Source organism: Watersipora subatra, chromosome 8, assembly GCF_963576615.1.
Source record: "Watersipora subatra chromosome 8, tzWatSuba1.1, whole genome shotgun sequence".
NCBI classification, from domain to species: Eukaryota; Metazoa; Bryozoa; class Gymnolaemata; order Cheilostomatida; family Watersiporidae; genus Watersipora; species Watersipora subatra.
Genome location: NC_088715.1, coordinates 20,507,103 through 20,519,633, shown reverse-complemented (window position 1 = coordinate 20,519,633; position 12,531 = coordinate 20,507,103). Strand labels below are relative to the sequence as shown.

Here is a 12,531-nt window from a genome sequence, read left to right as displayed (position 1 = left end):
CAGCTTGCCCAGAAAGCCCATAGATTAACACCCAGCCCTTGCTATATAAGCAAAGGTGCTCCAGCGGTAAGCAGGAGGGTAAAGATATGCAACAGGAAAAAATACCCTAGTGAGAGGAAGAACAAAGAGCACAGAGCAAGTGATATAGACTACGCACGACAAAACTAAGGACTGAAAATTACGTTCTTTATCTGCATTAATAACAGCGTGGTAACATTGACCTACCTTTGTGCATCTTTGTGTATGCATATATCTTAACATTCTTACATTTACAAGTGTAACTGTTTTGAGTATTTATTATTTGTAACTTATTTCAGCATTACGCTTGATTGCAGTGAATTGTATCTAATTGTTCTTATCTTTTCATGCTTTATAGCTTGTGTGAATAAAGAGCCATACTCATTCACCAGTCACCTTGCTTGCAACAATTAGTTGTGCATGAGAGCTATTAATCATTCGGTATAAGACAACTTGTACGCAGAAACCACTTGTACGTGGCTAGTCGGCGCTGACTTCCACAACAGTATTGTATGATTTGTACGAAGCAAATGCATGACCTTATACTTACGCTTATGCCAAAGAACCTGCGAATAAAATTGCACTTTTTCCCAAAAGTACTTTACATTCAGCAAACAAAATTCTATTACACACTAAACTTTTCTTTCGATAACAGATTTCTACTACATATTATTAAGAATTCAGTCGAACAAATATGCCGAGACTTTTAATTGCGTCATTAAATATGTGTTCTCGGAATTTTCCAATAGTCCGATATTGTATACAGTTACGAATAACAGGTTGAATAGCATTGACTCGTGTACCAACTAAAATTGAGTTTTGCAAACGCTCTTTGACGTCTTTTCTCATTTTCTCTATTGAATAAGTGTAACATATTAGTCACCAAATAAGCCTAAAACTTCCCGAAGTTTCATTTTTGTCGTTTCTCACCCCGTTGGAGCAGTTCTTTATTATAAAATCTCATCATTCAACGATATGAGCATTTGTATCGAATTCTAATTTGTGCAATCGCAAAAGTGAACGTTTAGCTAATGTGCTACTTAACAATTTCGTCAATTATTCAGAATTAAATTTTTCATATAATTTTTTTGATTAGGATAAATGCTTGATACCTACTGTTATTCTGTCATGTGTGGACATGGAGAAATTATGTTATGCATCACTAATCCGAATCTACACAACATCAGTGTTGAATTTGCTTTGTCACTTTTTTCTATTTTGAATATGTTCAGTTTGTGTACTTTTGCTTTGTCATGTGTGTTGGATCCTGCGACCAACACGTAGAGGCGACTAGGTCGGCTTACTCTACCGGTCTGCATTCACTCTTCACAGGGGCTGTGTAAGGGTTGCCCGTGACCAACACGCGGAGGCGACTAGGTCGACTTACACCACCGGTCAACATCAACCACCTTACACCAGGAACTGCTCCCAGAGTGGTGCTATACTAGTTCGACAAGGTCGACCTGAGGTCGACGGGGTCGACAGTGTTTCTGTGGCTTTACTCCCACAGCACAGTCCATAGACTGAGTCTTGGAGTAAAGTAAGTGCTCGGTGTGGTTCTGCTATTGCGCAAGGTAACAGAAGAGTATGGTTCCAAATGCAAGGCATATATTGAATAACATAAAAGAGCCGAGGCTCTGCCTTAAATACATCTGATTATGCAAATAAGGTAGCAAAGGCCAGCCTCCTTTAGGGGCGTGGTTACACAAATGAAAAAGGGAGCACAACTCCAAATGATATAAAGAAAAAGGAGATGGCAACATAACGTTTCCATCACACACGCCGCCCCTATAGACGACCATCGGCTATATAAAACAAACCAAAAGAAAAGAAAAATAAAATAATATGAGAAAACACAAACTAACTGAAACATACCAAGAAAAATAGGAGTAAACAATGTCTTTCGGTCACATCTTTTATGGGTTCGACATTCGGTTTGCCAGTTCTTCTAGACGACGGGCCGTCCGTCTGAGATTGGAGGCCTCTTCCCGAAGGACGTCCACCGTGACTCGGGGCCGAATATCTCCTAGTCGGCTCTGGATGCTTCCGACCGTGGTTAATAGTTTCCTGGGAGCTGGTATAGGTCGTTCTACCTTGAGCGGGCTACACCGCTGGCCTATCCGCTTTTTCTTCGGGGGAGAGGGAAAGGGCGCCTGGGGCCCTCTTCTCACAGGCGGCTTTGCTTTAACCGGCCCATAGGGTGTCGGTTTCTCGAAGGCCGGGGGGTTAATTAGTCGGACCTTCTGGCTCCATGCGGGGTAGCTGGCGCGGTCGACCTCATAAATAGTGATGCCCGTTCCGCCGTGGGCTTTTCGTGTCTCCACAGCTCTTATTCTGGACTGATGTTTCGCGATAGTGTCCCTTGAAGTTGAATTCCTCCCACATTTACAAAAAAATCTAGTGAAATGCTGCGCGATATGAATCCGGCGCCTTCGGGGGGGTGGACAATAGCTGCTGACACAGCGGACAGTTAATACCATCTTCTCGGCATAATCTTAATATCTTCCTGGCCGTCTCTTCAGAGACCCACTTGGTCGGCAGGTGGGAGTGTGGAGAGGAATCCTCTTTCACCGAGTCTGACTCCGTGTCGTCCAGGGTTTCGTTAGGAGCTGGGTGGAGTTCCAGCGGAATGATTAATTCGGGTACTAGAGGCAAGGCTCCGATGATTGGAGAAGCCTTCTTTACTGTTTCTTTCGTTACTTCCATGGTTAGAGGAGGTGCAGATGTATACGCTTCGAGTTGACAGCAAGCAATGAGCGCGCTCTCTCTGGTGTCCAAGATGGCCGCCCTCTGACCTTGACCCCTGGTGGCTTCTCCTGATTGGACGGCGCTGGTATCATAGTCGGCTAAATACGCAGGAGGCTTTCTTACTCGTTGGGGCCGTGGGGTGTTTCCAGCCCCGGCGTTACTAGCCTGGGCTCCTTCATCTCCCGTGGTTCTTGCCTCCTCGGTCGTCAATCCGCAGCCAGGGTCGGGGCCAGCCCTCGAGTTAGGGTTGCGTTCCCCTGGAGAGACCAAGGAATCTTCGCCGGGAAACCGAAGTGATTCCAATCTTCCCGGCGATTGGAGTATTGGTAATTCCATTAGTCGACTAGGCAGGAGTGATTCTAGAATAACGGCATCCGGATTATTGTTCCCTCGTGATACTCGTCTCCGGGGGTGACCTCTCATGTTAGGACGTCGGGCAGGTTCGACTTCAGCTGGGGCTCGTCCTTGTTGCACCGGACTAGGGCGACAGAGCCTTAACCTTCCTTCAGCTTGAGTGGATCGCTGTCCATACCTTTCGATTTCGTAAGTATGATTTTCGTGACTCCTTAGTATGCGATAGGGTCCCACATACTTGGCCGCTAATTTTGGATTTTCCCCTTTTCTTCGCCGTTTGCTTAGTAACCATACGAGGTCACCCTCATTGAATAGCGGAGGCTCTCTCACATCGGTTGATACAATTTCCTTCTGTCTATCTCGGAGGAGAGTATGGGTTTGCATCAACCGGTCGTGAACAGTCTGGACATACTCGTGTATGCTCGTAAATGTCTCCAGCCTGTTTCCATACAGCAACTGGTCAGGAAGACGAAGCTCTCGACCCAACATCAAGTAATTGGGTGTTTCCTTAGTGGTGGAGTGCGGTAAACCTCGCAGCGTCCGCATGATTTGTGGCAATAACTGATCCCAATCCTCTTGTCCTCTGCCCAGTAAGAGGGCTCGTAGGGAGTCACCCAGTACACGATTATTTCTTTCAACCACACCATTCCCTTCGGGGTGGTACGGAGTGGTCCTAGATTTGTCGACTCCCCACAAGTCACATAGCTCTTGGAATAAAGAGGACTCGAATTGGCTCCCCTGGTCGGTGTGGATAATTTCGGGCAGACCGAAGTAGCTGAATATTCTCTCGTCCAAGACCTGAGCTACCGTTGGGGCTGTAGCGTCGGGGATAGCTAAGGCATCTGACCACCGAGTGAAATGGTCAGTGAGCACCAACACCCAGCTATTTCCTCGAGGGGTCTGAGGTAGGGGTCCCACCAAGTCTACGGCTAGACGTTGCCATGGCCTCCCGGCGTACAGCCGTTGTCTGTTCCCGGAGGTCCGGCCCTTTCCCGTCTTGGCCCTCTGGCAAACTTCACACGAGAGAACTGCCCTCCTGATCTCTCCAGCCATGCCCGGCCAGTACCAATCCAGTTGGACGCGTTTCAGGGTCCTCTCCACACCGCAGTGCGTCTGTTCGTGGGCTTTCCACAAGATCTCCTGTCTCAGCGTTTGGGGGCATACCACCACCACCCTTTCCCGCCCATTCTGAATGAGATGAAGGGTCAATACACCTGATTCGTCGAGCTGGAGCTGGTGGAACATCCGGGCCAATCGCTGCAACTCGGGGCTGCCTACTTGCAGCACGGCCTCTTCTATTCTTTTCCGGTTCCTGATGGCCTGGTAAATTATCCCTAGGTCGGTAGCGGGTCTCTGTTGTAATGCCCGTACTTCATCTAGCGAAGTCTGCACCACTGTCAACAGTTCCGGGACCTTTGGGACCGTGCTTTCACCAGTTTCCTCAACGAGTCCTGGTTCACCTGCCATCTTGATGGCCCGTAACCGAGGGTTTTGAAGCTTTCTGGGAGAGTCGTCCAACACTCCTGGTGACCCCGCACCGCATGGCAGCCGTACTGGAGTTGGGCTGGCTGGTGTGGGAGTCGGGAGGCCGGGCCCTGAGGTATGTCCGCTGCTGGGTAGTCGAGGCCATTCGGCTTCATCCAACTGGCGGGCGTTGGGACTGGGTGTTCCTGTACCTTTTGGTGGCTGTACTGGAACTTGGTCCACTGGTATAGTAGTTTCCCAATTGGTCCCTGGGGTTACTAGAGAGTCACACACTTGTGACCTAGTTGGCCCCCGATCCCGCTTCTCAATGGCAGCACACTGCCGGCAGTCGATGCACTGTCGTCGACTCAATCCATCGGCGTTACCATGCTTAACGCCTTTTCGATGGATAATTCGATACTTGTGCTCGGCCAGGCTCTCCAGCCACCGGGCCACCTGGCAAGAGGGTTCCTTCCTCCGGTGCAACCAAACCAAGGAGGCATGATCCGTCCGGATCGTAAATTCTCTGCCATATAGGTAGGGCCGGAAATGTCGGACAGCCAGCACAACTGCCAGCAACTCTCTTCTAGTCACGCAGTAATTGCGTTCGGCGGAGGAGAGGGTCTTGCTATAGTAGGCTATAGGTCGCTCCTTGCCTTGCTGGACCTGGGATAGCACAGCCCCGGTCCCTACGTTACTAGCATCGGTATCGAGCACGTAGGGTAAGGAGGGATCGGGATATGCCAGTACTGGAGCGTGCGTCAGTGACCACTTGAGCTTAAGAAAAGCTTCCTGTTCCTCTCCCTCCCACTTCCAGGGGACCCCCTCGCTTGTCAACAAGGTGAGAGGTTTGGCGATCGAGGCGTAGTCAGGTACGTATCGGTGATAGTACCCAGTGGTACCCAAGTATGATCTTAGCTGTGTCACATCCTGGGGTGCTGCCCATCCACTGATGGCCTGAATCTTCTCAGGGTCGGTAGCCACTCCAGTGTCGCTGACTATGTGGCCCAGGTACTTAACTTGGGTCTGGAACAGACTGCATTTAGAGGGCTTTAGTTTTAGCCCGGCCTGTCTCAGTCGCTCCAACACCTCTGCCAGCCTAGTTACATGACTAGAAAAGTCCGCCGACATGACGATGATGTCGTCCAGGTACAACAGCAAAGTTTTCCAGTGTAGCCCTTGGAGGACGCGTTCCATCAGCCGCTGGAAGGTAGCCGGGGCGGAGGTCAGCCCAAAGGGGAGCACCTTCCATCTCCATAACCCACTGCGTGTGGCGAACGCTGACCGTTCCTGGGCCTCGGCAGAGAGAGGTACCTGCCAATATCTGCTCATCATGTCCAAGGTACTGAAAAACCTGCTGCCGGACAAGGCGTCTAAACTCTCGTCAATCCGGGGGAGGGGTAGGCGTCCTGGCGAGTGACACTATTGAGTTTCCTATAGTCCACACACAATCGCCACGCCCCGTCCTTCTTCCTCACCAAGACCACCGGAGAGCTCCAGGCCCCGTGAGCGGGCTCAATCATGCCTTGTTTCTCCAGGGCCGAAACCTGTCGCTCGATTTCGGCTTCTTTCTCGTGTCCTACTCGATATGGGTGTTGACGGATGGGTTGCGCCTCTGGAAGGAGGGGGATTTCGTGCTGTACCAGGGTGGTACGTCCCACGTCCTCGCTTCCTTGGCTGAACACATCCGCATAACGGACCAAAAGGTCTTCCATCCTTCGGTGCTCGGTAGGGGACGAGCAATGTGGCGCCGCCTGTTGGAGCAAGTCCAGCATGTGGGGAGGTACGTTGGAAGCAGAAGGGGGAGGTTCCTTAGAAATCTCGGCCTCTTCTTTCGCTGTCCAGGGGACCCCTATTTCGTCCGGCCCGACTCCAGTGTATTGCCCCACAACCGTCCCTGCCGTCACGCTGACTGGATGGTCGGTAGGATTCATGCAGCGGATGGCCACTCTCCCCTTCTCACCGGGTTGATGTAGGCTGGCGGCCACCATATAACCGTTTCTCACTCCCTCGATTAACCCGACCGGTTGATAGGAGGAGGACGTGAGACGTCCGGCAACCAGGACCTCGGTTCGAGGGGGAAGCGTTGTGGCTCGCATTATTTGAACTCCACTTGTCAGGGGTCGACCCTCTCTGTCAGTGCAAGTCAACTTCTGCCCATTTAACACCAATGTGGGTTGCTGAAAGTTCATCTCACAGTGGTGGTCGACCAAGAAGGGCATGCCCAGGATGGCATCTTCCTTCAGGGCACACACCACTAGAGACACAGTGACCTGGACACTCCTGACTCTGACTGGGAGAGTGATGAGTCCGTGAAACTGCAGCCTGGTACCATCTGCCATCCGCCCATAGTCTTCTCGAACCTCTAATTGGCTCTTGACATCCTTGGGTAAGCGCTCAAAGACATGTCGTCCCAACAGATTAGAGGTGCATCCGGTGTCCACGAGAAACTGGACGGGCTGGCCTCCGATGCGACCTGGCAAGAAATAGCTGCTATTATGTGGCTTCCATGATTCATCTCCGTGAGTTCGTCTGGCTTTGCTCATTCTCTGGGGGCCTTTTTTTGAAGGCCGAGACGGCTTTGGCCAGACGTACGTTTCTTCCTTGGCTTCTGAGGGTGGGAGACCTGCACACTCAGGTAAGGGTTGATACTGGTTATGCAAGGGGACCGGTGGCGAGCAGGGGGGGAGCCTGTGTCGCCTAGTCCGTCGTGGCCGTTGCCACTGGCCTTGCAGGGGTATATTCGATCCACAGTCAGTACTTCCCCCTACTGCTGTGGATGGTAACCGTTTCCCGACCTCGTGGCTTGAGGTGGTTGTCCTTGGGAGGCTTGAGGGCACCGGCGTTGGGCGTGCCCTGTCTGGCCGCAACCCCAACAATTTGGTCCCCTTTTCTCCACTCCCCGTTGTCCCAACAGATTTCCTTCTCTTAGTCCATCCGCTAATCCTTTTATAGCCATCAGGACGTCATTCAGGGTGGCTGATGGGGGATCCGAGTGGACGGGGGCGACTGTAGCAGGGGTAGTCTCCTCCTCCTCCACTGTCATTATTATGGGTCGGGCACCAGGCCGAGGAAGAGTGGGCTGAATTTGCAGGAACTCATTCCCTGCCTGCACTGCTTCCTCCAAGCTCTGGGCTTTTATTGCCAAAAGATGGCGTTGGAGGGGCGTGTTTCCCAGGGTCAGGGAAAACGCATCCATGGCCATACTGGCTTGGTAGGAGTCCGGAAGGTCAGCGTATGCTATCTTCACCAGACGCTCCATTTCTGTTGCGTGTTCTTGGAGGCTCGTCTTTGGTTCCCTCTTGAGGTGGAGCCTACTCTTAGCCTCTCTCGGGGAGAGCCCGTACTTTGTGCGTAAGGCTGAGAAGATGGAGGCAGGCGAGTCTCCTCGACTACAACTTCTGGCTCCCTCGTTCAATGTCTCACGCAGGTGGAGGAGAGTGGCCTTCTCACTCCACTCATTGGCTTCCGCAACCTCCTCGAACTGGGAGATGAACAACTCTACATCTTCACTCCCATCGAACTTCGGTGGCTTGAAGCTAGCTTCCTTCTTAGGTATTTGTAAGGCTCTAGTAATAGCCTCTGTCAGCTGACCAATCTGGTCGACATGGTGTAACTCTGCCTCAGCCAGATCTCTGGTAGCACTCCGTCGGCTGCTTGGCATGGTTACAAGGGTTGTCTTAGAAGTCTGTGGTCAAATCCCACTGCTGCCACCAGTGTGTTGGATCCTGCGACCAACACGTAGAGGCGACTAGGTCGGCTTACTCTACCGGTCTGCATTCACTCTTCACAGGGGCTGTGTAAGGGTTGCCCGTGACCAACACGCGGAGGCGACTAGGTCGACTTACACCACCGGTCAACATCAACCACCTTACACCAGGAACTGCTCCCAGAGTGGTGCTATACTAGTTCGACAAGGTCGACCTGAGGTCGACGGGGTCGACAGTGTTTCTGTGGCTTTACTCCCACAGCACAGTCCATAGACTGAGTCTTGGAGTAAAGTAAGTGCTCGGTGTGGTTCTGCTATTGCGCAAGGTAACAGAAGAGTATGGTTCCAAATGCAAGGCATATATTGAACAACATAAAAGAGCCGAGGCTCTGCCTTAAATACATCTGATTATGCAAATAAGGTAGCAAAGGCCAGCCTCCTTTAGGGGCGTGGTTACACAAATGAAAAAGGGAGCACAACTCCAAATGATATAAAGAAAAAGGAGATGGCAACATAACGTTTCCATCACACATGTAGGAACTAATTTGATTATTACTGGTTCAGGTACAAGTGAAGGTGTTAGGCTATCGTAAGCAATACTGATATTTACTAGTAAAAGAGTAATCCTTTATTTTATAAAGCCAACAAATAAATTATACAACTAACAAATTTTTAAACAATAATAATGAAAAAATGTTAAAATGGCCAATAAAAGTTAGACCCTTAATCGAACGGTCGTCCATGTTTGCTTGCTCGGTCTGTATGGCTGCGAGTTTCAACAGTCAAACAAAAGTCATGGCAATTCTTATATACATATAAAGGTTTGGTAATTGGAATAGGGAAGTAGAAGAGGATCATCTGGGGATGTAAAATGAGGCTCCATAGATAGGGAAAAGAAGGAGGCTCCAGGGGGAAGAAAGAGAGGCTCGCAAAGCAGAGGAACACGCCTCAGCAGGTCCTTGAGAAGGAGAGATAGATCGATTGATCGAGACTGAATCATTGGAGCTGTTTTCTTTTATAGATGCTTCTGTTAGCCTGTGAGATGTTGTTTAGGCACTCAGATTCTGTTCTCTATGTTGCAGAGAGTTAGCAATTGAGTGAACTTGTCTTAAATATGTGGTTGCGTCAAATTGGAATTAATTTTAAAAGAACTTTTTTTTGTGTCTATGAGTTGATATGTTGTTTGTCATGCTAGGCGATCTCATTGTCAAGATAATTGAAGATTAAAATTGTAAAAAATTGATAGCGGTAAAACGCTCAGGCCAGAAAAAACATGCCCAAACTTGCCAAAAATGTTGTAACGTGTGATACAATGTCTCTATCTCTCGTATTCACATCGGCTAATGCGATAAAAGTCTAGTCCTACGCGGCTCTATTGGCATATATTTTATTTTATATTTGCTCATGTTGGCTAAAATAACATTTTATATCCAGCTACAGATACATTATTATAAATGTTTCAAATGCTTCAAATAAGGGAAATTGAAAACTTGTCATATTAACTTCTTCTACGTTTAGTGTAAACATTTGGGTACCGACTACCAATTCTACCGGTCTACGGTAATTAGGTCGTCGAGTTAGCTTATTTCATCACGGCATTTGTATCAGATAAGTTCTCAGTTGTTACACGCACACTGGAAACTAGCTACTAAATGAAATAGGCACGCCGCCATCTTTTGAATTGATATGTTCAAATATATGGCGAAACCAACTGCATCCCAAAAAGTCAAGGATGGTCTACGTTATCTAGTAATTATTAGTATCAATTTGTGAAAAAATTTTATTGGTCCATTCGATTAGTTGATTCAAGTACAAAACAAATGGTTTTATGAACCGAAAAAGTGAATGCAAAACAACGTCAATTTCATTGATAACGATTAACCCACTTACTCTGGGAAAGGATTACTAAGCCATTCTTGCACCTGGTTGGGGGTTTGTGGACTCAGCTGTTTTTACGTAGGGTGGAGCATAAAATTTTTTGAACTTACTATTTGGTCCGTTGGAATTGAGCTGAGCTATTCAAAAGCAGCTGTCAATATAGCTCTGATTACACTTCATAAATCCATCTATCAGACAAGATTTCAGCACATGTGGCATATTGAATACATTATATATATATTGTATTATATATATTATAGGTCCTATTATATACATTATAGGTTCTGCAAACCATGTTTTGCATTATCTTCAACATTATTATTTTATTCTATATAGTTTATATATATAGTATATATATATAGTTTTTACAAGCAAAAAAATGCTCCACTTGGCATAAAGCTTTTATTAAAAATTTCCATCCAAGTCATGGCCACTCACATAGTTTCAGCTCATACAATAGGAAAAATTCATCTACTGCAGCAAACTCAAACAAAACATCATGGTTTATGCAGCACACATTCAAGTCTCTTTTCCCATTTATGGCAGTTTCCACACTAACAAAGCTGCTTCGCTGGAGGGACCACATAAACATCCTGTAATCAATAAAACAATTTCAATAAACATATGTCATTCATAGATATATCATTCTAATGTGTATCTGCTGAAAGCTTTCAAATTAGGAGTTAGATAAATTGTGAGTGTAATCTTAAAAATGAATAAGTGTTTAACAAAAGCATCAAGCTCAAGATGAAGTGAATCACGTAATACAGAATAGCTACACAGAATTAGACAGGCACTAATACTAAAGCTATCCTTGATTTATAGCACATCACCCCACGACTTACAAATCAACATAATAACATAAACACACGCAAAGTTAAATTAATGATAGCGCAAATGACACACGGCAAAATACTTAACTACTTCTAATGTTTTTATGATTATTCATAACGATAATTATTCATAATGATGGCACCTATCTCTCACGAGTCTAGCACTTGTAGTAGCACAGTTAATTAGCTGCTCTGCATTACTGCTCAAAGCATTTGTTTCACATCTACCTCTACTCACAACAGTATCATTATTCTCATGAGGCTGTTTAAAATAAAAATCAGTTTCCAACACCTTGTACTGTACCTAAGTACTGTCACTCCTACTTTTCTTAGCTCTTGTTGTCTAAATAGCATGCGTCTATACTTTCCGTAAAACCTTTTTTTGCAAGCCGTGGCGCTCTGTTTTTCAACCCTTCTTTTAGAGCAATGCTTTATTTCTTTATTTATTAACCAAAATAGCCTTTAAATGATAGTTTTAAAATAGTAGTAGCATATTTCCGTTCATAAATGCAAAAGCTTTTTCCCCCACATCGAAGTATCAAGACCGTGTTAAAAAAGAAACTACTATTAGTCTGATACAGTTACTAATTATTTCTACGGTGTCGCAACCAAAGTGTCTAATGAAAAATCTAAAAACTTGGATTTGAAAAATGGACTTCGATGAGAACAGAAACAATAAATGAATTAATTGTTATTGATGTAATCGAGTCATTATTAGTATGGTTTTGTGATCGTTTTTCTACTGATTCCTTGCTGTTATGTGTTTGTAAAGGTTCAGAATGTCAAATAGTATCGGTATAATAAAAGGGCGTTTAAATTAATGGTGGCGCTCTATTGCTCAACTCTTCTCCTGTCATGGCGCTCAAATAGAGGTAGCATTTAAATACAGGTTTTACAGTATCTATAGCTACACCACCTAACTGTGTAATAGCATCAATCCCCGATATTATTTGACAACCGCTCACTTGCTCCACTGCAATCATTCATCATACAGTCATTTTTAGGCCACAGTAAAGTTTGAAATCCAAAGTTGTTTTCTCTTTACATGGTGTTGTACGTCCATTCAACATCATTACATGGCATTTCGGGCTTTCTGGGTATTACTCTGCTTGGTGAACTTGTTTTTCTTCTATTATCGATTGCTCGCAACGACTATCCACTATGGTTGTTAACTTTGTACCATTAATCCACACATAGACAAAGGGTAACGCCGATTGATAACTTACATTGGAGAAGCTGTCGGTGCACAGGTGCATCCATTGCCATTTATCTGCAGCTGAGAGCACCGTCTCCTATAATGGCCGTGTGCACTACAATAGTAGCACTGAACTTCCTTTGTTCCCACTGAACTTCCTTTGTTCCGCCTAAACTTCCTTTGTAGCGCTGAGCGTCTTTTGGTAGCACTGGGATCTTTTCCTGCCTGCCTTAATCTGCAGTTTTTTGTCAAATGAGGCAAAACATAATGGTAGAACTCCACTACTTCTCTCTGCTGGTGACCATCCGCACAGTAAACATTTTTAGAGTTAA

At 46.5% G+C, this 12,531-nt stretch overlaps 1 protein-coding gene across 1 annotated transcript in view; it reads right to left on the bottom strand.

Annotated features, from left to right (window-relative positions):
* LOC137401703 (uncharacterized) overlaps positions 1–698 on the bottom strand; it is a 37,639-nt gene extending 36,941 nt beyond the window's left edge. The window contains exon 1 of the mRNA XM_068088161.1: positions 569–698. The gene's annotated coding sequence lies outside the window, so the exon portion shown is untranslated. The remainder of the gene's footprint in view (positions 1–568) is intronic.
* Between the last annotated feature and the right edge of the window lie 11,833 nt (positions 699–12,531).